Genomic DNA, 26,188 nt, shown 5'->3' with positions numbered 1-26,188 from the left:
GCTTCTATCGAGCGGTCGGTTGGAACGAAGCACCTCACGCTGTTTTTTTTAGCGGGCTATGACGCTTTGCTGCAGCTGTTGCTGCTGCTGCCGCTTGTTAAGGGGCGGGACAAGCTTGAGGGCAGCAGCAGCAGCACGTGGTAGTAGCAGCAGCCTGTGGGGCAATGACTGTGTGCAATGAGAGTTATTGCCTGGTGCCAAGGAGGAACATGGCGATATGCCTGGCTTGTTTCTGCTGCGGCTCGTCTCCGTGGAAGGGGCACACGGAAAATGATTTATATGAATAAATAAGAGACGACGAGCAAGAGCTGGGCACAGCAAGTACCAACAAATGAGTGAATGAACTAATGAAGGATTAAAATGGTGCTTTGCTGCAGGCTCGTCTCCGTGGGAAAAAGAGAGAGAGAGAGAGAAAGAAACGAGCACGCAAGCAAGCAAGCAAGCAAGTGGTGTTCAATGTGTTACCTTACCTGGTACCCTGCCAAAATGAAAAAAAAAAAATCAAAAACAGCTCTAACGATGTTTCGCTGCGGGAGGGCGCAGCAAGTATCCACAAAAGAGAGATGACCTCCTTTATTGTTTTAAGTTGAGAAGGGACGCGGCGTCGACAGACCTATGGGGTCCGACGCTTCGCGATTTCCTGGTGGCTCTCTTACTACACTTTTGAGTGTCAAAAAGTCCTGCCCGAGGAATTGAAAGTGGAAAGGAGCAGCAGCAAGCAGTCTTGCCGTCTAGGCTACGGCTGGCTGGTGGGGGTGGCTTCCACCTTCCACCGAGTCATTTTTACTGGAGAAGGCCTGTTGTTTCTGGGTAGTCTCGCAGCCGTCGTCGTCAAGGCTACGACGGCGGCTCCACTGCTACTACTACTACCGCCTCTTATGTCTGTTGTTACATGGCGGCGGCGGTGCTCGTCGTTTCGTGTGAACAGGCTGTCCCCCGCCTCGGGGAGCTTCACCGACCGTGGGTAGTGTTGGTGTGTCCATACTGCCTCGACCGTGCGTGCCCCGAGGTCGGGTTGTCGTCAGCGCAGGGCTGCTGCGGCTCTTGACGGGCCGTGGCTTAAGTGATGCTTAAGTGAACTTACCCTTGCGTCTGCGGCGGCCGTTGGGAGAGACCTCGTTGCCTCGTCACGACGACGTTCGTGCTTGGCCTCGTTGTCTTCTGGGCTCAGTAGCGACGGACTGTGTGTGTGTGTGTGTGTGTGCGTGGTTGCTGTAGTCCCCGCCTCGGGGAAGGTCGCCGACCGTGGGTAGTGTTGGTGTGTCCATACTGCCTCGACCGTGCGTGCCCCGAGGTCGGGCTGTCGTCAGCGCAGGGCTGCTGCGGCTCTTGACGGGCCGTGGCTTAAGTGATGCTTAAGTGAACTTACCCATGCGTCTGCGGCGGCCGTTGGGACGTGCACATTGTTGTCCTCGCCTCGGGGAAGGTCGCCGATCGTGGGTAGTGTTGGCGTGTCCATACTGCCTCGACCGTGCGTGCCCCGAGGTTGGGCTGTCGTCAGCGCAGGGCTGCTGCGGCTCTTGACGGGCCGTGGCTTAAGTGATGCTTAAGTGAACTTACCCTTGTGTCTGCGGCGGCTGTTGGGACGTGCGCAACAACCACCACCCCCGTTGTTGCCTGTTTGGTCATCATCATCACCATTCTGCTTGGCTTGGTCTGTGGCCAGCAGAGGGGCTCCTCTTCCTCCTAGTAGTAGTCTCCGCCTCGAGGAGCGGCGCCGACGATGGGTACTGTTGGTTGTTTCCACACTGCCCCGACTGTGCGCGCCTCGAGGTCCGGGCTGTCGTCAGCGCAGGGCTGCTGCGGCCCTTGACGGGCCGTGGCTTAAGTGATGCTTAAGTGAACTTACCCTTGTGTCTGCGGCAGCCGTTGGGAAGAGGGGGGGAGCTTTGATGTGATGGGTAGTAGTAGCAGCAACCGAGACGTTGGTTGTTGTTGCGGTCTCGCCCAGTCTCACCCAGGTCTAATGATTTCCAGTACACAATGAATGCTGCTGGCTGCTCTCTGGATGAGCGGGCAAAAACAAAAATAAATGTGAACAAAATGATGAGAGGATTGACAGATTGACAGAGGATGGTGGCCCAACAAACAAAGCGAACCAAGGCAAAACCAAAGAGAAGGTCAGACAAACCAAGTGAGAGAGAAAGGAGAACGATGTTGTTCTTCCTAACCTAACCCAAAAAGACTCAAACTACCTGGTTGATCCTGCCAGTAGTCATATGCTTGTCTCAAAGATTAAGCCATGTATGTCTAAGTACAAGCCGAATTAAGGTGAAACCGCGAATAGCTCATTAAATCAGCTATTATTCATTGGATCTGTAGCCCACACTTACTTGGATAACTGTAGTAATTCTAGAGCTAATACGTGCACCACGTCTCTGACCGCAAGGGAAGAGCGCTTTTATTTTCTCAAAACCGGTCGGGCCTCAGTCCGCCAACCCCACCGTGTTGAATCTGAATAACTTGTGGCCGAGCGCACGGCCTCCAGTGCTGGCGCCGCCTCTTTCAAGTGTCTACCTTATCAGCTTTCGATTGTAGGCTATGCGCCTACAATGGCTATAACGGGTAACGGGGAATCAGGGTTCGATTCCGGAGAGGGAGCCTGAGAAACGGCTACCACATCTAAGGAAGGCAGCAGGCATGCAAATTACCCACTCCCGGCACGGGGAGGTAGTGACGAAAAATAACGATGCGAGACTCATCCGAGGCCTCGCAATCGGAATGAGTACACTTTAAATCCTTTAACGAGGACCCATTGGAGGGCAAGTCTGGTGCCAGCAGCCGCGGTAATTCCAGCTCCAAAAGCGTATATTAAAGTTGTTGCGGTTAAAAAGCTCGTAGTTGGATTTCAGTTCTGGACTGACGGTTCACCGCCCGGTGCACACTGTCACGCTCCGAACAGCCGTAACACAGCCCGCTGGCTTGCATGGGATGCTCTTCACCGGGTGTCCCGCGTGGCCGGCAGAGTTTACTTTGAAAAAATTAGAGTGCTCAAAGCAGGCTACACTGATGGCCTGAATGCCTATGCATGGAATAATGGAATAGGACCTCGGTTCTATTTTGTCGGTTTTCTGAACCCCAGGTAATGAACAGGCGGGGGCATTCATATTGCGACGCTAGAGGTGAAATTCTTGGACCGTCGCAAGACGAACTACTGCGAAAGCATTTGCCAAGGATGTTTTCATTAATCAAGAACGAAAGTTAGAGGTTCGAAGGCGATCAGATACCGCCCTAGTTCTAACCATAAACGATGCTGACCAGCGATCCGCCGGTGTTATTCCCGTGATCCGGCGGGCAGCTTCCGGGAAACCAAAGTCTTTGGGTTCCGGGGGAAGTATGGTTGCAAAGCTGAAACTTAAAGGAATTGACAGAAGGGCACCACCAGGAGTGGAGCCTGCGGCTTAATTTGACTCAACACGGGGAACCTCACCAGGCCCAGACACCGGAAGGATTGACAGATTGAGAGATTGACAGATTTCTCGAGCAGGTAACCCGTTGAAATCCTTTCATGATAGGGATTGGGGTTTGCAATTGTCTCCCATGAACGAGGAATTCCCAGTAAGCGCAAGTCATGAGCTTGCGTTGATTACGTCCCTGCCCTTTGTACACACCGCCCGTCGCTACTACTGATTGAATGATTTAGTGAGGCCTTCGGACTGGCGCTCTTGGATGCCGGGCCTGCGTCGCGGTCAGTTCTGCTGCCGCCGCTGGGCTCTTTCGGCGCCTCGAGCTGACGGAAAGATGTCCAAACTTGATCATTTAGAGGAAGTAAAAGTCGTAACAAGGTTTCCGTAGGTGAACCTGCGGAAGGATCATTAACGTGTTGTTGGTTTTGAAGGCGAACCACACACAAAAGAGAGCTTGTCAATTATTATGGGTGGTCGCGGTTCGCTCGCTTTCCTAAAGCAGCGAGCCGTTGACCCGTTGGCAGGGCAAAAGGTGGTGCCCTGCCCGCCCAAAAAAGATAAAAGGAAAGAGAGAGGGAAACCTTTCTTTTTCTTCTTCTTCTCCCCGCGTTCTGTGCCGGAGCGTGGGGTAGACCAACTGTTACTTACACACACGCCCACGGGAAACCACGGCGTTTGGTGCCTCCGTCGTCGCCGTAGTAGTGACTAGGTGAGCCCGCTGGTTAATTCCGATAATGGCGACGATGACGGTCGGAGGAGAAGTTGGTGGTGGGCCACGCCGCGAGGCCCACTCCTCTTCTACTAATAACCCCGATCGCCCCCCGTGCTGCGGGAGGGAGGCACCACTCGTCCCCGCCGTTTGGTGCCTCCGTCGTCGCCGTAGTAGTGGCTAGGTGAGCCCGCTGGTTAATTCCGATAACGGCGACGATGACGGTCGGAGGAGAAGTCGGTGGTGGGCCCCGCCGCGAGGCCCACTTCTCTTCTACTTATAACCCCGATCGCCCCCCGTGCTGCGGGAGGGAGGCACCACTCGTCCGTGGTGGGTAATCTCAAACCTGCACACTACCTGTGTTGTCCAACAACAAGACAACAAGCTCTTGTTGTTGTTTTTAAACCTGTACACTACGTCTTCCCACTATCGTCTCCTGAGGCAGAGACGGCGGAAGTCTTGAAAGCCGGCAGAGCATCGGCTAAAATTCCAGCAATGGAAATGTACAACTCTTAACGGTGGATCACTCGGCTCGTGGGTCGATGAAGACCGCAGCAAGCTGCGTGTCGGTATGTGAATCACAAGAATACCAGATACATCGACAAGTCGAACGCACATTGCGGCGGCGGCACTCTCATGTGCTGCCGCCACTCCTACACGAGGGTCGGATATCAATTCCAATACATCGGCATTGTCATGTCACGTGAGGCACGCTGTCCGCTTACCACCGCACCCTATGCCGTGTCGGTGGGCTCCTAAGCGGCGGCGGCGGCGGGAGACGGTTGTTGCTCTCCCGCCCTTGGCCCGCGTGCTTGGCAGTGACCGCCTTGGGGAGTTTCACCCTGAATAAAAGCAGAGAGGCTGCTTGGGGCGTTCCCTTAAGACGGGCTGTCAAAGCGCACGAGAGTAGTAGTACTGTGTGTCTGGGGCAGCCCATGCAAGGACCAGTGCAGGCTGCTGCACCAGCAGCGGTTCCAAGTGCAGTGAGGCTATAAAGATATCTACTGTACACCAGTGGAGATGGTGGTGAAGGAAAGAGGGCAAGATTATTGTTATATAATTAAAGTGGAGAAGTGTGTGACGCGTCTGGGCCAGTGGGGTCAGTGCCCTGTGGCACGTAACGAACAACGCCAGACTACTTGCTACACTAAACTCCCACAGGCAAACCAACCAACAAACAAACAAACAAACAAACCACCACTCCAGCTGCGTTGTAGTAGCAATTCTGCCTCGCTCGGACGGAACGCCGCCAGCAGCAGCAGCCACGCACGCCGTCCATGCCTTGAGGTCTCGGCTCCCCACCCTAATCGAGGGTGGAGGCTCTGCCGCAGCATCTTGATGGGCTGGAGGAGGAGGGAGACGCACAAAGGGGCGTGCGTGCGTCACATTCCCTCCTCTCTCCATGGACGCGACCGGGTCGGTTGAAAAATACCGCGGCTCGCAATGAGATGATGCTGAGGAGCGAGAAACCAAACCTCTTGGTCAATAATAGTCCTTACTGAAGTGGTCAGCAAGGCAGGAGGAAAATTAATTTTTTTCCAATGTCGACCTCGTGTTAGGGGAGAGTACCCGCTAAATTTAAGCATATTAATAAGCGAAGGAAAAGAAACCAACAGGGATTCCCTTAGTAAGGGCGACTGAAACGGGATGAGCCCAGCGCATAACCTGGCGTCGTAACCCTGCGCCAGGGGTGTTGCGTTTCGGAACAACTGAAACGCCTCCGTTTCCTTGGACCTGACTTCCCCACATGCTTTACGCACAATGGGAATGGCAGGCCAGATCTCATCCTCTCCAATCGGCAATCCCTACTTTTCCACCACTATATCTCCCATGGACCACTCTGTGGTTCTCACCACGTTCCCCTAATCCTCAAAATATCCTCCAATCCCATATCCACCCCATCCCCACCTGTCTCCGACTACCGCTCCGCCGACTGGCAGAGCTTCAAGAAAACACTCACAGACTTACACCGACCAACACAGCTCGAAGGCCAACCCTACACAGACATAAACAGTGCCTTAGAGACGTTACACAACAATATTCTGACATCAGCCAACAGACACATACCAACAAAACAACATATAATTCATATAGACTTCCGACCTTCCATTAGAACACAAAGGCTGCTAGGATGCTACAGAACACGCTTTTTAAAAAACAAGCACAACCACACACCTATCTACAGAGACCTTTGCACCCTTCGTACACACATAACAAATAGCCTACAGGAAGATCACAGCGCTCACTGGAGGAATCTAGTCTCCCATATGGACAGAGCCCGCTGCACTAATCCTACACAGTTCTGGCACATGGTGTACAGGCTGAGGGGATGCCAGCGGGAAAGATTCGAGTACCTCCTAGTGAACGGTGATCGCATCACAAACCCAGAACAAGTCACCAGCATCTTCAAGACACACTGGCACAATACTTTCCAACCACACCCTCTCCCACTCCACGAGCCCAGTATTGCCCACATAAACAACATCATCGATCGTGCACGCCACCACCTAGCAAACACGATTCCACATAACACTATACAAAAAATACGCCTCAACCCGCAACACCCTCTCACCACACCTATTGAGGAGGAGGATGTCGCCAGGTTGCTCAGGCATACTCCGCGGCGAGCCCCTGGCCCCTCAGGAGTCACCTGGCCCATGGTGCGGAACCTTCCCCAAGAAACTATATCCAGCCTGACGGAGATTTTCAACGCCTGCCTTGCCTCTGGATACTTTCCCAAGGCATTCAAAATTTTCAAACATCACCCTCATTGCTAAGCCCGGTAAAAACTCCCACTTACCAGAAAACTATCGCCCCATTAGCCTCCTTGAAATTCTTGGAAAAACCTTTGAACGCCTCATCAATTTAAGATTGAGAGCGTTCCTCGAAGGTAACGAGCTGCTGGCACCACAGCAGTTCGGCTTCCGGAGGAACGCCTCAACCGAGGACGCTCTAAACAGCATAGTTGCATACTTAAATTTCAATAAGCCCTATTTCAGAGCAGCCCTTGTGACAAAAGATGTCAAAAAAGCTTTTGACACTGTTTGGCACGCAGGCTTAAAACACAGAATTTGCAACAACTTCAACCTACCCCCCCTAACGCAACGCATACTATGTAGTTTTCTGGTAGAGAGACAGACAAGAATCTGTCATCAGGGCACCTTTTCAACATCCTTTTCCCCTCAGGCTGGAATCCCACAAGGCTCTGTACTCTCCCCCACCCTTTTCAAAATGTATACAGCTGACATGCCCCCTCCAGTTCATAATGATTCATTAACCATTTAATACGCGGACGATGTAACGCAATTGGCTCGAGCCAGGTCGTTAGATCTCCTCACAGACAAAATTCAACGGGAACTGACGGCGACTAGCCTATGGGAGATGAAATGGCGAATCCTCTCCCATCCCGAAAAATCAAAAGTCACCTACTTTAACATAAAAAAAAGTCAGCCTCGCCAAATCTCATTGAACAACATTGTTCCACACCCCCCCTTAATCCCCATCAGTAACAACAACAAAGTGCTTGGCCTCACCATCGACAAGAACCTCAAATTCAACATACATATAAACCAAAAAGCTGCTTTAGCCGCTGTGGCCTTGAGCAACCTCGAAAGATTTCGCGACAGCAACACGAAAACAAAACTACACCTCTTCAAAGCTTTTATTCTCCCCCTTTTAACCTATTGCCCTCTTGCACTCTCTCTTTCTGCTCCCACTAACCTCTCAAAACTTCAGAGGGTCCAGAATCGAGCAATTCGTTTCGCCCTTGGAACGAAATGGTTCGATTTTCGGTCCTCCCTCTCTACTCATAAGGAGTCCAACATCCCTCTTCTTAACATAACACACTACAACAGACTCGACAAACAGCTAACCTCCTTCTCTGACAGACACACAAACACATACAATTTCATAACCAACCTTCCCCCAGCTTTCCGTCACCTCCCCCACTGCAACCTCCTTGACCCTCCCACTGTGCCTCCTGACCCCATTTTCTAAATAACGGACTCCTTCACTCTCTCTCTTTCACTGTCTCTCTCTCTCTCTCTCTCTCTCTCTCTCTCTCTCTCTCTCTCTCTCTCTCTCTCTCTCTCTCTCTCTCTCTCTCTTTTCTCTAATCTTCTCTACCACTCAAGGTGTCTGAGTGGGATCATCGTCGCACTCTCGTTGACGTGGGGCGAGCCCGTGTGCCTACACCTAGTGGTTTTTTCATATTTTTTGTGTTATGGCTTTGTATTCATTTTTTGTTTTTTATGCATTATCTTTCTGTCTCGCAGCCTAGGTCCCAAGGAGGCACCGGACCGCTCCCGGGAAAGGGATGCGACAAAACACACCGCCATTAACATTCCATGCCTCTGACCGAAGGAGTGGGCTCGCGTGCCAACACCTAGTGTTTTTTTTTTATATATTTTGTCTTATGGTTTTTTATTCATATTTTTGTTTTTTTTATGCATTAATTTTCCGTCTTGCAGCCTAGGTTCTCAAGGGGACACCGGACCACTTTCAGATGAAAGAGGATAGCACGAACCGCACTTCTCCCACTGACGTCACGGCAATGGGGCCCCCGGCCGTTGGCATGACGTTCCAGTAGTGGTTCCCCCCGTGACAGTTATGGAGCGGCCAGCACTGATGGTGGGGACGGCAACCACACTATTCAGTGGAAGCCACTTCACCCCCCCCACAGAGGTAGCTTGGTGCGGCTAGAGCTGGGTAGCAAGGTAGTCAAGAGATGGTGGGGTGGGGCCCTGGAAGCATCCATGAAGGAATCCCGATTCACCCCCACCACGGGCGACTTCCCGCGTGCAAACAGATGGTGATAGATTTGACCCCTCGCTGCGGTGAGGGAGCCTTTCGAGCCTCTGTCAATGCACATCCTACCATCACGTCAATCATTATCACAAACCATCTTCATCCCCACCATGCACATAACACCACGACATTTTTTATTTTTCTCTTTTCTTAGCAGGTCGGCCTTCTTGCAGGACGAGTCACAGGACACGAGCAGAAAGGAAAGACTCCGCTTTTTCACCCATCACATTACATCATGCAATAAAGATCCCAGCCATCACCAAATCACTCTACTACTATCTGTGGTTCGGAACCCACGTAAAACTGTAGGTCCCTCCGCTGTACGGATATACTTCTTCCTCTGTCCTTCTTTGAACCAATAAAAGCACAAAAAACACTTTTTACTCTGACTGTCCTTCACTCATCTTTCACATCCTGATGGTGCAGGCTCTGCATAGTCTGGCCCCGAACCTGTGCGTGGTTTGGCCCGGGTTTTTGGGTGCGTGGGCGGCGTCCGTGGCTATGGCTGTGGCTGTGTTGGGCTTGGCTTGCTCGGTTGGGGGGCGGACGCTCCTGTTTCCCCCCGATAAGGACCTTGTTTCCCTTGCCATTTTAACATAAAATATATCACGTTAAAAAAAAAAAATAGTCAGTCGTCCTTTCTAATAATAAAACAACAATTCAAATTGCGCCTGGGTTAAGCCCCAGTGACTATTTCTTCTACTACAAATTCCCTTCTTATCACCCCCCTATTCTTCCCACTATCCACACTTCCCCCTCCCCAACTTTTCTCTCTTTGTTATGTTATGTTATGTTATTTTGAGGCACACTCGTGAGCTTCCTGTTAGACCGTTCGGACGTCGTACTAGCAGCTCTCATCACCATGACTGGCCGCGGCAAGGGAGGCAAGGGTCTTGGAAAGGGAGGCGCCAAGCGTCACCGTAAGGTTCTGCATGATAACATCCAGGGAATCACCAAGCCTGCTATCCGTCGTCTAGCTCGCCGAGGTGGCGTCAAGCGCATCTCGTGGGGTGCTCAAGGTGTTCCTTGAGAACATTATCAGGGATGCTGTCACCTATACCGAGCACGCCAAGCGTAAGACCGTTACTGCCATGGACGTTGTCTACGCCCTCAAGCGTCAGGGCCGTACCCTGTACGGATTTGGTGGTTAAATCGCTCCATTATTGAGATGGTGCCAGTTATTCAGCTTGCATTATCATCATTGAATAACATCATCTCCCGGACCTTTTTAAGGTCCACAAACATGAAAAGAAAGAAGGATCATAGACTACTATTATTACTACTACTTTCTCATAACCATGTTCACTATCACTATCTGAGCTAAGAAAAGAAACCATCATTAATTATAACCATCTTTCTTACTTCATCAGGTCTTCTCCAAGTATCATTATTATTATTATTATTATTATTATTATTATTATTATTATTATTATTATTATTATCATTGACTTATTTCAATGATCACGCCCCTCATCGTTCTCAGTTTCTCATAAAACAAAATATACATTGATATGAAAAAGACGCTCAACATATGACAATAGGCAACACATCTAATCAACTCTCCACTGTGACACACAGCAGGTACATTACACGTTTTCAGTAACTTTGTATTGGATTCCCATATAGAGTGAGTTCCTTATTATTTATCGTTTTTGTGCCTAACATGCTAAAAAACACTAAAAACACAGATTTTCGGTAAGGTCGTTTAATTTTGCATGCACTTTAGGGTTTGGTATATAACAGTCCGAAAAAAAAAGCTGAAATTAACTTTTTTGATAATATTCTTTTATCACATAATTGCCCTGAATTTTCCCAGAATTTTTGCATCTCGGTACCTATGAAGATGAATAACAAAAAAAAAAAAAAACTATTTATTTTATTTTTTTATTTTTTTATTTTTATTTATTTTTTTTAAATAATTAGTGTTATTTGTGTGTTTTAGCTTTTTGGTACTTAAGGAACTTAAAAAAAAAACACTCATAATACACGCTTCTCGTAATGTCCTTTTGTTTCCCAAACATAATGTTCTTTGCATGTATTTAAGCGTTTTTAAAGATAACATGATCGAAAACACTCAAAGTACATGTTTTTGGTATATGTTATTCTGTTTCTCCATTAAGTTTGTTTTGCATGCGTTTTAGCGGTTTGGTATATAAGGGGTTAAAAAATACTTAAAGTCAAATTCTTCGTAAAAGTTGGATTTATTCCCATGTAATATGATCGTTCTTATTATTAGTGCTTTGTTCCATATCACGTTGACAAACACTGAAAAGACACTTTTCTGGTAATATCATTTTTTTCCCCACATGAAGCTAGTTTTGCATGTAATTTGGCATTTTCGTAACTAAGCATGGGAAAAACACTGAAAAAACACAATTTGGTGACACAATTTAGTTCTGTTTATCGATTAAAAGTGTTATTCATGCCTTTATTCATTTTGGTATGTAAGAAATTTCTCTATATACACGAGTTTTTGCGTTTATTGCCTTGTGGTTCTTTTAAAACTATAAAACACTCATTATACACGTTTCTTGTAATGTCCTTATGTTTCCTAATATAGAGTGCTTTACATCCATTTTTGCATTTTTTGTAGGTAAAAAGCTCAAAAACACTCAAAATATATCTTTTTGGTAATGTTATTTTATTTCTTCATATAGGATGGTTTGTATCTGCTTTAGCGTTTTCCTACGTAAAACACTGAAAAGACACGTTTTCAGTAATTTTCTTTTGGATTCCATATTGACTGACTTCCAAATTATTTATCGTTTTGGTGGCTAACATGCTGAAAAACACTGAAAAGACAGGTTTCTGGTAAAGTCGTTTAACTTCCCTATATAGGTGGCTTTGCATGCTATTTAGTGTTTGGTACATAACAATCCGAAAAAAAAAAGCTATAATTAACTTATATGATAATGTTCTTTTTTCCACATAAATTCCCAGAATTTTGGCATCTCGGTACCTATGAAGATGAATAACAAAAAAAAATCCCATTTTATTATTTTTTTATTCATTATTTATTTATTTTTTTTCTAAAGAGTGTTATTTGTGGGGTTTTAGCTTTTTGGTACTGAAGGAACTTAAAAATCACTCATAATACAAGTTTCTCGTAATGTTCTTTCGTTTCCAAAACATAAGGTTCTTTGCATGTATTTAAGCGTTTTTATAGATAATGTGATCAAAAACACTCAAAATACATGTATTTGGTAATGTAATTCTGTTTCTCCATAAAATGTATTTTGCATGCGTTTTAACGTTTTGGTACGTAAGGAGCTCAAAAACACTTAAAGGCATGTTCTTGGTCAAATTTGATTTTATTCCCATGTAATGTGATTGCCCTGACTTTTAGTGCTTTATTGCATTACACGCTCAAAAACACTGAAAAGACATGCAAAGCGTCCCATATGAGGAAATTAAAGACCTTACCAGAAATATGTCTTTTGAGTGTTTTTCTGCATATTAGGCACCAAAACGATAAATAATAAAGAACTCACTCTATGTGGGAATCCAAAAGAAAATTACTGAAAACGTGTCTTCTCAGTGTTTTACGTAGAAAAACGCTAAAACTGATACAAACCAACCAATATCAAGAAGCAGAAAAACATTACCAAAAATGTATATTTTTGTATATTTTTGTATATTTTTGAGCTTGTTACCTACAATAAAACGCGAAAATGAATACAAAGCACTCTATATTGGGAGATAAAGGGACATTGCGAGAAAAGTGTATAATGAATGTTTTATAGTTCAAAAAAACCACAAGGCAAAAAACGCAAAAACTCGTGTATATGCTGAAACTCATGAATAACAGTCTTAATTGAGAAACAGAGCAACCTTACTAAATGCGTGTCAAAAACACTAAATGGCAAGTTCTTCGTAAAAGTTAGTTTTATTCCTATGTAATGTGATTGCCCTGCTTTTTAGTGCTTTATTGCCTAACACGCTCAAAAACACTCAAAGACACTTTTCTGGTAATGTCATTTTTTTCCCACATAAAGCTAGTTTCGCTTGGAATTTAGGGTTTTGGTAACTAAGAATGTAAAAAAAACACTCAAAATACACGCATTTTGTTCTGGTTGTTCTGTTTCTTGATTAAGATTGTTATTCATGAGTTTCAGTATTTTGGTATCTTAGAAACTTCTCCATACAGTCGAGTTTTTGCGTTTTTTGCCTTGTGATTCTGGTGAAACTATAAAACACTCATTATACATGTTCCTCGTTATGTCCTTTTTTTCCTTATATAGCGTGCTTTGCATCCATTTTCGCGTTTTTTTTTTTTTTTTATGTAACAAGATAAAAAACACACAAAATATACTTTTTTGCTAATGTTATTCTATTTCTTCATATTGGTTGGTTTGCATCCGTTTTAACGTTTTTCTACGTAAATCTTTTAAAAGACACGTTTCCAGTAATTTTGTTTTGGATTTCCATATAGAATGACTTTCATATTATTTATCATATATTTTAATAAATATATTTCATATATTTATTTATTGTTTTGGTGCCTAACATGCTTTTTGGTGCCTTTTGCTTCCCAATATAGAGTGCTTTCCATCCATTTTCGTGTTTTTTGTAGGTAACAATTTCAAAAACACTCTAAATATACCTTTTTGGTAATGTTATTCTATTTCTTCATTTTGGTTGGTTTGCATCCGTTTTAGCGTTTTCTACGTAAAACACCGAAAAGACACGTTTTCAGTAATTTTGTTTTGAATTCCCATATAAGTTGACTTCCTTGGGTTTTATCGTGTTGGTTCCTAACATGCTGAAAAACACTCATAAGACAGTTTTCTGGCAAAGACGTTTAATTTCCCCATATAGGTGCCTTTGCATGCAATTTAGGGGTTTGGTACATAACAGTCCGAAAAAAAAGCTAAATTTAACTTTTTTGATAATATTCTTATTTCATATAATTTCCTGAACTTTGCCCGAATTTTGGCACCTCGTTACCTGTGAAGATAAATAAGAATGAAAAAAAATATCGAATTTTTTTTATTTATTTATAAATTTATTTTTTCTTAATAAAGAGTGTAATTTGTGGCTTTTAGCTTTTTCGTACTTAATGAACTTAAAAACACTCATAATACACGTTTTTCGTAATGTCTTTTCGTTTCCCAAAAATAGGGTTCTTTGCATGTATTTAAGCGTTTTTATTGGTAACATGATCAAAAACACTCAAAATATATGTTTTTGGTAATGTTGTTCTGTTTCACCATAAAGTGTATTTTGCATGCATTTTAGTGTTTTGGTATATAAGGAGCTCAAATACACTTAAAGGCAAGTTGTTGTTAAAAATTGATTTTATTCCAATGTAATGTGATTGCCCTGCTTTTTAGTGCTTTATTGCCTAACACGCTTTGGAAGTTTTTAAATTTATAATGTACCAAAACGATAAAATATGCATAACACCTTTCCTGCAGAAATATAAAAACATTAACAAAAACGAGCATTTTGGGCGATTTTTCAGCTTGTTATGTACAAAAGCGTCAAAATGCATATAAAGTACCCTATATAAGAAAACGAAAAGACATAAAAAGAAACCAATATTATGAGTGTTTTTTTTTTTTAGCTTATTAGGTACCGAAACGATAAAACACACAATTTGCCTTCTGTATGGAGAAAACGTGCTATTTAAGTGTATTTAGCTTTGTTAGGTATCAAAACGCCAAAATGCATGCAAAGCACCCGATATAGGGAAAAGAAACGACATTTCCAGAAACATGTCTTTTGAGATTTTATGAGTGTGTTAGGCACAAAAAGTTCTTAAAAAGCATGGAAAGTGTCGTAAATGGGAAAACATTAAGTGTTTTGAGGTACTTACATACCAAACCGCTAAAACGGTTGCAAAACACACTTTATGGAGAAACTCAACAGCTTTACCAAAAACATGCATTTTGAGAGATTTTGCGCCTGTTACGTACAAAAACGATAAAATACATGCAAATAACCCTAAAAGGGGAAAAGAAAACATTAAAAGAAACGTATATTTTGAGTGGTATTGAGCTTCATAGGTACCAGAACACTAAAACGTATGAATAATACTCTATATGGAGAAACGGAACAAGATTAACCAACCCTTGTGTTTTAAGGCTTTTTTCACGTTATTAGGTACCGCAACGCGAAAATGCATGCAAAGCATATTATATGGGGAAAGGAAACATTTCCAGAAACATGTCCTTTCACTGTTTATGAGCATGTTAGGTGCCAAGAAGCTAAAAACTAAGGAAAGCACCATATAAGAGAAAACAAAAGATTACAAAAACTTTTAATTTAAGCGCTTATGAGCTACTTACATACAAAAACACTTAAACGCATCCAAAACGCCGTGGAAAAACTGAATAACATTACCAAAAAAGCGTGTATTTTCAATGTTTAGAGCTTGTTACGCAAAAAAAAAAAAAAGTAACCAACGATATTATGAGAAACTTATATATAGAGCTTTTTTGAGCTTCTCAGGTACCAAAACGCGAAAATGCATAAATAATACTTTCTTTAGAGAAACACAACAATATTAGATACCAAAACGCTAAAAACCAACGAAAGCTCCCTATATGAAAAAGCAAAACATTACCAAAAGCGTGTCTTTTGAGAGTTTTTACAGCTACTTACGTACCAAAACGCTAAAATGCATGCAAAGCACATTTTATGGAGAAACAGAATAACATTACCAGAAATGTGCATTTTGAGTTTTTTTTTTATTTTACGTATAAAAAAAAGCAAAAATGCATGCAAAGTATCTTAAATGGCGATACGAAAAGAAATGAAAAGACACTTCATTTATCAGTGTTTTTGAGATTCTTAGGTAGCAAAATGCACAAACACATGTATAACATTATATATGAAGAAGCAGAACATTACCGAAAACGTATATTTTGATTTTTTTTCACATTGTTACGTAACAAAAACGCCAAAATGCATGGAAATCACCCAATATGGATAAAATAAAGGACATTACGAGAAAGATGCCATTAGTGTTTTTGAGCGTCTTAGGTACCAAACGCGAAAACTATTTAGTACCACTGTATATGGAGAAACAGAACATTACCAAAAACGTTTATTTTGTGTTTTTCACAATTTTATGTACCAAAACGTCAAAATGACTCCAGAGCACCATCTATGGGGAGATGAAACGATATTTCCAGAAACATGTCTTTTGAGTGTCGATTGTTGTTGTTAGGTACCAAAGTTATAAAAAGCATGGAAAGTTACCTATATGAAAGAACAAGTCAACCAAAAATTTATCTTTTGGGTATTTTCAGCTAATTAAGTACCATAACGCTGAGCTGTATGCAAAACACCCTTTATTACCATAAACAATTATTTTTTTTTTTTTACATATAAAAAGAAACATAAATGCATGCAAAATACTTTGCATGAGGAAACGAAAAGACATTAGAAGAAACTTATATAATAAGTGTTTTTTTTTTTATTTTTTAGAAACCAAGACCTATTTGACGCATTGAAGAATAGTCTATATAGAAAAAAGAACAAGATTACCAAAAATGTGCTTTTTGAGTGTTTTTCACATTGTTAGGTACGAAAACTCTCTATAAAGAGTGTTATTTGTGGGTTTTAGCTTTCTCATACTTAACAAACTTAAAAAAAAAAAACTCATAATACACGTTTCTCGTAACGTCCTTTCATTTTCCAAACATAGGGTTCTTTCCATGTATTTTAGATTTTTTTATAGGTAACATGATGAGAAACACTCAAAATACATGTTTTTTGGTAATATTATTCTGTTTCTCCATAAAGGGTGTTTTGCATGCGTTTTAGCGTTTTGGTATGTAAGGAGCTCAAAAACACTTAAAGGCAAGTTCTTGGTAATAGTTCGTTTTATTCCCATGTAATGTGATTCCCGTGCTTTTTACTGCTTTATTGCCTATCACGCTCAATAACTTTTTGGTAATGTCATTTTTTTCCCACATAAAGCTAGTTTCGCATGCAATTTGGGGTTTTGGTAACTAAGAATGTGAAAAGCACTCAAAATACACGCATTTGGTAAAGTTGTTCTGTATTCTTAATTAAGAGTGTTATTCCTGAGTTTCAGCATTTTGGTATCTAAGAAAATTCTTTATATACACGAGTTTTTGCGTTTTTTGCCTTGTGGTTCTTGTGAAACTATAAAACACTCATTATACACATATCTCGTAATGTCCTTTTGTATCCCAATATAGAGTGCTTTCCATCCATTTTCGCATTTTTTGAAGGTAAGAAGCTCAAAAACATAAAAAATATACATTTTTGGTAATATTATTCTATTTCTTCATATTCATTGGTTTGCATCCTGTTTAGCGTTTTTCTAGGTAAAACACTTAAAAGACATTTTTTTTTCAGTAATTTTGTGATGGATTCCCATTTTGAGTGACTTCCATATTATTTACCGTTTTGGTGCCTAACATACTAAAAAACACTCAAAAGACAGGTTTCTGGTAAAATCGTTTAATTTCCCAATATAGGAGGCTTTGGATGCACTTTAGGGTTTGGTACATAACAGTCCGAAAAAAAAGATAAAATTAACTTTTTTTCATAATGTTCTTTTTTCACATAATTTCCCTGAATTTTTTCCAGAATTTTGGTATCTCGGTACCTATGAAGATGACTAACAAAAAAAAAAAAAAAATTCCTATTTTTTTATTTATTTATTTTTTTCTCTATATAGAGTGTTATTTGTTGGATTTTTGGTACTTAAGGAACTTAAAAACACTCATTATACACGTTTCTCGAAATGTTCTTTCGTTTCTCAAACATAAGGTTCTTTGCATGTACTTAAGCGCTTTTATATGTAACATGATCAAAAGCACTCAAAATACATGCTTTTGGTAATGTTATGATGTTTCTCCATAAAGGGTGTTTTGCATGCTTTTTTTTTTAGCGTTTTGGTATATAATGAGCTCAAAAACACTTAAAGGCAAGTTCTTCCTAAAAGTTGGTTTTATTCCTATGTAATATGATTGCCCTGCTTTTTAGTGCTTTATTACCTAACACGCTCAAAAACACTCAACAGACAATTTTCTGGTAATGTCATTTTTTTTCCCACATAAAGCTACTTTCACATGCAATTTGGGGTTTTGGTAACTAAGAATGTGAAAAACATTCAAAATACACGCATTTGGTAAGGTTGTTCTGTTTCTCAATTAAAAGTGTTTGTTATTCAGGAGTTTCACCATATTGGTATCTAAGAAACTTCTCCATATATACGAGTTTTTTGCTTTTTTTGCCTTGTGGTTCTTCAGAATCTATAAAACACTTATTATACACATTTCTCGTAATGTCCTTTTGTTAACCAATATAGAGAGCTTTGCATCCATTTTCGCGTTTTTTGTAAGTAAAGAGCTCAAAAAAACTCAAAATGTACCTTTTTGGTAATGTTATTTCTATTTCTTCATATTGGTTGGTTTGCATCCGTTTTAGCGTTTTTGTACGTAAAACACGGAAAAGACACGTTTTCAGTAATTTTGTTTTGGATTCTCACATAGAATGACTTCCATATTACTTATTGTTTTAATGACTAACATGCTGAAAAACACTCACAACACAGGTATGTCGTAAAGTCGTTTAATTTCCTCATATAGTTAGCTTTGCATGCACTTTAAGGTTTGGTACATAACAGTCCGAAAAAAAAAGCTGAAATTAACTTTTTTGATAATGTTCTTTTTTCACATAATTTCTCTGAATTTTGCCGGAATTTTAGCATCTCGGTACCTATGAAGAAGAATAACAAAAAAAAAAAAATCCTATTTTTTTATTTTATTTATTTTTTTCTCGCTATAAAGAGGTTTTAGCACGAGTTTTTTTGCGTTTTTTGCCTTGTGGTTCTTTTGAACTATAAAACATTCATTATACACTTTTCTCGCAATGTCCCTTTCTTTCCCAATATAGAGTGCTTTGCATCAATTTTCGTGTTTTTTTTTTGTAGGTAACAAGCTCAAAAACACTCAAAATATACCTTTTAGGTAATGTTTTTCTACTTCTTGATATTGGTTGGTTTGCATCCGTTTTAGCGTTTTTCTACGTAAAACACTGAGAAGACACGTTTTCAGAAATTTGTTTTGGTTTGCCATATAGAGTGAGTTCCTTATTATTTATCGTTTTGGTGCCTAACCTTCTGAAAACACTCAAAACACAGATTTCTGGTAAGGTCGTTTAATTTCTTCATATGGGAGGCTTTGCATGCACTTTAGTGTTTGGTACATAACAGTCCGAAAAAAAAAAGCTAATACCAACCTTTTTGATAATATTCTCTTATCATATAATTGCCCTAATTTTTCCCAGAATTTTGGCATCTCGGTACCTATAAAGGAGAATAAAAAAAAAAAAAAAAAAATCCTTTAATTAATTTATTTATTTTTTTCTAAATAACGAGTGTTATTTGTGGGTTTTAGCTTTTTGGTAGTTAAAGAACTTAAAAACACTCATAATACACGTTTCTCGTAATGTCCTTACGTTTCCTTAACCTAAGGTTCTTTGCATGTATTTAAGCGTTTTTATAGATAACATGATCAAAAACACTCAAAATATATGTTTTTGGTAATGTTATTCTGTTTCTCCATGAAGTTTGTTTTCCATGCGTTTTAGCGGTTTGGTATGTAAGGAGCTCAAAAACACATATTGGCAAGTTCTTGGTAAAAGTTGGTTTTATTCCCATGTAATGTGATTGCCCTGCTTTTTAGTACTTCATTGCCTAACACGCTCAAAAACAATTAAAAGACACTTCTGGTAATGTCATTTTTTTCCCACATGAAGCTAGTTTCGCATGCTATTTTGGGTATTGCTAACTAGGAATATGAAAAACACTCAAAATTCAGGCATTTGCTAAGGTTGTTCTGTTTCTCAATTAAGATTGTTATTCATGAGTTTCAGCATTTTGGTATCTAAGAAACTTCTTTATATACACGAGTTTTTTGCGTTTTCTACGTAAAACACTAAAAAGATACATTTTCAGTAATTTTGTTTTGGATTCCCATAAAAAGTGAGTTCCTTATTATTTATCGTTTTGGTGCCTAACATGCTGAAAAACACACAAAAGACAGATTTCTGGTAAGGTCGTTTAATTTCCTCATATAGGAGGCTTTGCATGCACTTTAGGGTTTGATACATAACAGTCCGAAAAAAAAAGCTAAAATCTACTTTTTTGATAATATTCTCTTATCATATAATTGCCTTGAATTTTCCCAGAATTTTGGCAGTTCGGTACCTATGAAGATGAATAAGATGAATAACAAAAAAAAAAAAAAAATTTTATTTTTATTTTTTATTTATTTATTTTTTTCTAAATAAAGAGGGGGTTTTAGATTTTTGGTAAACAAACTTAAAAACACTCATAATATACGTTTCTCGTTATGTCCTTTTGTTTCCCAAACATAAGGTTCTTTTCATGTATTTAAGCGTTTTTATAGATAACATGATCAAAAACACTCAAAATACATGCTTTTGGTAATTTTATTCTGCTTTTCCATAGAGTTTGTTTTACATGCGTTTTAGCTGTTTAGTATAATATTATAAGGAGCTCAAAAACACTTAAAGGCAAGTTCTTGATAAAAAATTGGGTTTATTCAAATGTAATGTGATTGCCCTGCTTTTTAGTGCTTTATTGCCTATCAGGCTCAAAAACACTCAAAAGACATTTTCTGGTAATGTCATTTTTTTCTCACATAAACGCTAAAAGACATAAATAGTATTACTCTATATGGAAAAAAATAAATAAAATAAAAACACTTACCAAAAACGTGATTTTTTAGTTTTATTTTACATTGTAAGATAGCAAAAACGCCAAAATGCATGCAAGGTGCCCTCTCTAGGGAAACGTAACGACATTTCCAGAAACATGTATTTTTTTCTTTTTTTTTTAAGTGTTTATGAGCGTGTTAGGCACAAAAACGCTAAAAGGCATGGAAAAGTTCCTCTATGGGGAAAGCAAAACAACATTTCTAAAAACGTGTGTTTGGTGTGTTTTTGAGCTATTTATGTACAAAAACCATAAAACGAATGGAAAACACCCTTTTAAAAACAAATATTTAAATGCTTTTGAGCTTGTTACGTACAAAATCGCCAAAATGCATGCAAAGAATGAGGAAATGAAAAGACATTGCGAGAAATGTGTGTTATGAGTGTTTTTGAGTTTCCTGTCTACGAAAACGCGAAAACCCTGTAATAACACTCTAAATGGAGAAACAACATCAAAAGAAAAAAACAAACGTGCTTTGTGTATTCTTTTACACTGTTAAATAATTAAATGCATAAATATATGTAAGGTACCCTATATGAGGAAAAAAAAAAGACATTTCCAGGAACATGTTTTTTGAGTGATTATGATCTTGTTAATTACCAAAACGCAAAAATGCATGCAAACACTCTTCATGTAGGAAACATGATAATATTACTGAAACCAAGTATTTTGAGAGTTTTTGAGCTTATTACCTAGAAAAACGCCAAAATCCTTGATTACACGATCTGAAGAAACAAAAACGCATTACAAGAAACTTGTGTTATGAGTGTTTTTTTTCAGTTTCTTAGGTACTGAAACGCTAAAACGCCTAAATATATGGAGAAAATTAACATTATAAAAACTTGCATTTTGAGTGTATTTCACATGGTTAGGTACCAAAATGCCAAAATGTACGCAAAGCACACTTTATAGGAAAAGGAAACGATATATCCAGAAATGTGTTTTTTGAGTGTTTATGAGCATGTTAGGCACCAAAACGGTTAAAAAAGCATGAAAAGTACCCTATATGTAAAAAAGAAACATCATTACCAAAAACGTTTCTCTTCGGTCTTTTTGAGCGAAATAGACTCAAAATATATGTTATTAATAATGTTATGTGTCTTCATATAAAGTGTTATTCATGCGTTTTAGCGTTTTTGTACCTAACAACCCAAAACTTTCATAATACACGTTTTTCGTAAAGTCTTTTCGTTTCGAAACATGCTTTCTTGTAACAATTTCATTTCCCCATATCAAGGCCTTTCCATGCATTTTGGCGTTTCGGTACCTAATAATGTGAAATATGCTCAAAACACACGTTTTTGTTAATGTTGTTCTGTTTCTTCATAGAGTGCTGTTTATAGGTTTAGCGTTTCAATACCTACAATGTTAAAAAAAATAATTATAATACATGTTTTTCGTAATGTCATTACGTCTAACTATTAAGATTATTATGCATCCATTTTAATGTTTTTGTATGCAACAAACTCAAAAAACTCTCAAAATACTTGTTCCTGGTAATGATATTCTTCTACATAAAAGGTGTTTTGCATGCTTTTTTAGGGTTTCGGTACGTAAAAGGCTGAAAAACACTCAAAAGACACGTTTTTTTGGTAAAGTTGTTTTCTATTCCCATTTAGGGTGTTTACCATTGCATTTTAAACACTAAAAAAAAAACATTTCTTGAAATGTAGTATCGTTTCCAAATATATTGGTACTTAACAATGTGTAAAAAAAAAAAAAACACTCAAATTGCGCGGTTTTTGGTAATGTTGTTCTGTTTCTTTGTATAAGGTGGTATTAACCCGTTTTCGCATTTCGGTACCTGGGAAGCTCAAAAACACTTATAATACACTTTTCTTCTAATGTCTTTTTTGTTTCCCCACATAGTATACATTTCATATATTTTGGTGTTATTCTGTAACAAGCTCAAAAACATTAAAAAAAAAAACGTTTTTTGGTAATGATATTCTGTTTCTGCATAAAGGGTGTTTTGCATGCATTTTACCGTTTTGGTACATAAGAAGTTCAAAAACACTCAAAAGTCATGTTTTTCGTTAAGTCGTTTTGTATTCCTAAATAAGGTGATTTCCATGCTTTTTAGCGTATTGGTGCTTAACACGCTCAAAAACATTTAAAAGATACGTTTCTGGAAATCTCGTTTTTACCCATATTTTCGATTTTCGATGCATTTTGGCGATTTGCTATTTATTAATGTGAAAACACTCAAAATACACGTTATTTGGTCTCGATATCGAGTACTATTCCTGAGTTTCAGCATTTTGTTACCTCGTGATGTTCAAAAACACTTATAATAAATTTTCTTCGTAATGTCCTTTCGTTTCCCCATATAACGTTACTTTTATGCATTTTGGCATTTTTGTACGTAACACGCTAAAAACACTCGAAATAGCTATTTTTTGTAATATTATTCTTTTTCTCCATAAAGTGTTTTGTATTGGTAGCGTTTTGTACGTAGGAAGCTCTATAACATTCAAAAGACACGTTTTTTCGTAATGATGTTTTATATTGCCATATACGTTGCTTTGCATGCATTTTGGCATTTTGTTAAATACACTCAAAATATAAGTTTTAGATAATGTTTTTTTTTTTTTTTTTTTATTAAGTGCTGTCAATGCGTTTTAGCGTCTTTGTACCTAAAAAGGTAAAAAAAAAAAAAAAACGATCATAATAGATCTTTCATAATGTCCTTTCGTTTCCCAAAATAGAGGACTTTACATATATTTTGGCGTTTGTTTACGTAACAAGCTCAAAAAAACTAAAAATACTTGTTTTTCGTAAGGTTATTCTCTCTTTTATTTATTTTTTTTATAAAGTGTGTTTTGCATGTTTTAGAATTTTGGTGCTAAAGAAATTCAAAAACCCAGAAAAGACACTTGTTCGTAATGTTGTTTTACAAGTATATTCCCATATAGGGTGATTTCTATGTTTTTTTTTTCTTTTTGCGTTATGATGCCTAATACGAAAAAAAAAATAATAATAAATAAATAAAAAACCCTCAAAAAACATTTTGCTAGTATGTAGTTTTGTTTCCATATATAGGTGACTGTGAATACATTATGGCATTTTGGTACCTAATCAAAAAAAAATAAAATAAACACCCAAATAAAAAAATATTGTTAATGTTGTTCTGATTTGTCGATGTAACGTGCACTATAAAATTCATGCGTTTTAGTATTTTGCTACCTAAGAAGCTCTAAAACTCTCATAATACACCTTTTTCCTAATGTCTTTTCGTTTAATATTACAGAGTCTTTTGCTTGCATTTTGGCATTTTTCTAAGCTCAAAAACAAACAAAAACACGTTTTTGATACTTATACTTTTCTTCATGATTTTTTTTTTTTTGCAAGCGTTTCAGCGTTTTTGGTACGTAAGTAGCTCAAAAACACTATAAAGAGACGTTTTGGTAATGTCTTGTTCACCCATATAGGATACTTTCCCTCCTTTTTTTTATCGTTTGGGTGTCTGCACGCACATAAATATTAAAAAAAAAAAAAAAACACGTTTCTGGAAATCTCGTTTCCTTTCTCCATATAGGGTGCTTTCCACGGATTTAAAAACCTAACAATATGATATACACTCAAAATAATACGTAATGTAATTCTGTTTCTCTCTATAGAGTGTTATTCATACTCATTCATAGCGTTTTGGTACTTAGGAAACTAATAAAATACTCATAATACACGTTTTTCGTAATGTTTATCCATTTCCCCATTTAGGGTACTGTGCTTACTTTTTGGCGTTTTTCTACGAAACAACTTGAAAAAAAAATCAAAATACTTATTTTCTTAATGTTATTAATAATATTTTACATGCGTTTCAAAGTTTTGGTACATAAGTTGCTCAAAAACAGTGGAAAAAAAAAAAACGTTTCTGGTAATGTGTTGTTTTCACATATAGGGTGTTTTTTTGTTTCTTTTTTTTTCATTTTCGTGTCTAACACGCTCATTAACGATCAAAAGACACTTTTCTTGAAGTCTCGTTTTCTTTCACCCTATAGGGTGTTTTGTTTGCATTTTGGAGTTTTGGTACCTGACTGTGAAATACACTCAAAATACATGTTTTTGGAATTTTTTTTTTTCTATAGAGTGCTAATTACTGCCTTTTAGCGGTTTGTTACCTAAGAGGTAAAAAAAAAACACCTTTCTCGTAATACTTTTTTTTTCCATTTAACCAAATAGGGTACTTGGAATGTATTTTGACGTTTTTCACGTAACAGCCTCAAAAACAATAAAAAAACTTGTTTTTGGTAATGTTATTCTGTTTCTCCATCAAGGGTGTTTTGCATGCGTTTTAGCGTTCTGATACCTAAGTTGCTCAAAAATACTGAAAAGAGACAGTTTTGTTAATGTTTTGTTTTCCATTACAGTGTGATTTCCATGCTTTTAATTTTTTTGGAAGTAGAACACTCATAAACACTCAAAAGACACCTTTCTGAAAAACTCGTTTCCTTTCGCATGCTTTGCATGTGTACCTAAAAATGAGAAATACACTCCAATTACAAGTTTTTGGTAATGTTATTATGTTTCTCCATGAAAGTTTTTTTTTCTATTTTTTTTTTTTTTTTTTGCGTGCGGCTTAGGTTTTTGGTATGTAATAAGCTCGAAAACACTTAAAACACACGTTTTCCTTAGTGTTCTTTTCTTGTTCAAATCAAGTGATTTCCAAGATTTATATAGGTTTAGTGTCTAAACACTCAAAAAACACGTTTCTGGAAACATCGTTTCATTTCCTCATAAAGATTACTTTGCATGCATTTTTGCGTTTTCTACGTTACAAGCTCATAAACACATAAAATACTTGTTTTTGGGAATTTTCTTCTGTTTCTCCATAAAGAGTGTTTCGCAAACGTATTAGCGTTTTAGTACGTAAGAAGCTCAAAAAGATTGAAAAGACATGTTTTTTTATAATGTGTTTTATTTCCATATGGTGATCTTTCCATGCTTTTTAGCATTCTGGTACCTAGCAGATTCATAAACATTCAAAAGACACGTTTCATTAAATTTTGTTTTGTTTGTTAGTTTTTTTTTTTTTTTTTTTTTTTTTTTATGTAGGAAGGATACTGGCCAAGGGCAACAAAAATCTAATAAAAAAAAATGCCCACTGAAATGCCAGTCCCTAAAAGGGTCAAAGCAGTGGTCAAAAATTGGTGGATAAGTGTCTTGAAACCTCCCTCTTGAAGGAATTCAAGTCATAGGAAGGTGGAAATACAGAAGCAGGCAAGGAGTTCCAGAGTTTACCAGAGAAAGGGATGAATGATTGAGAATACTGGTTAACTCTTGCGTTAGAGAGGTGGACAGAATAGGAGTGAGAGAAAGAAGAAAGTCTTGTGCAGCGAGGCCGCGGAAGGAGGGGAGGCATGCAGTTAGCAAGATCAGAAGAGCAGTTAGCATGAAAATAGCGGTAGAAGACAGCTAGAGATGCAACATTGCGGCGGTGAGAGAGAGGCTGAAGACAGTCAGTTAGAGGAGAGGAGTTGATGAGACGAAAAGCTTTTGATTCCACCCTGTCTAGAACAGCAGTATGAGTGGAACCCCCCC

General features: G+C 39.0%; 1 non-coding gene across 1 annotated transcript; it reads left to right on the top strand.

Annotated features, from left to right (window-relative positions):
• The first annotated feature begins 4,623 nt into the window (after positions 1 to 4,623).
• LOC135114566 (5.8S ribosomal RNA) lies at positions 4,624 to 4,783 on the top strand. Its single transcript, XR_010275539.1, has one exon. It is a non-coding gene; the product is annotated as a 5.8S ribosomal RNA (ribosomal RNA).
• Positions 4,784 to 26,188: the final 21,405 nt, after the last annotated feature.

This window comes from Scylla paramamosain, chromosome 27 (assembly GCF_035594125.1).
Source record: "Scylla paramamosain isolate STU-SP2022 chromosome 27, ASM3559412v1, whole genome shotgun sequence".
Taxonomy (NCBI): Eukaryota; Metazoa; Arthropoda; class Malacostraca; order Decapoda; family Portunidae; genus Scylla; species Scylla paramamosain.
Note: the sequence above shows the minus strand (reverse complement) of the source record. Positions and strands in the feature narration are given on the sequence as shown.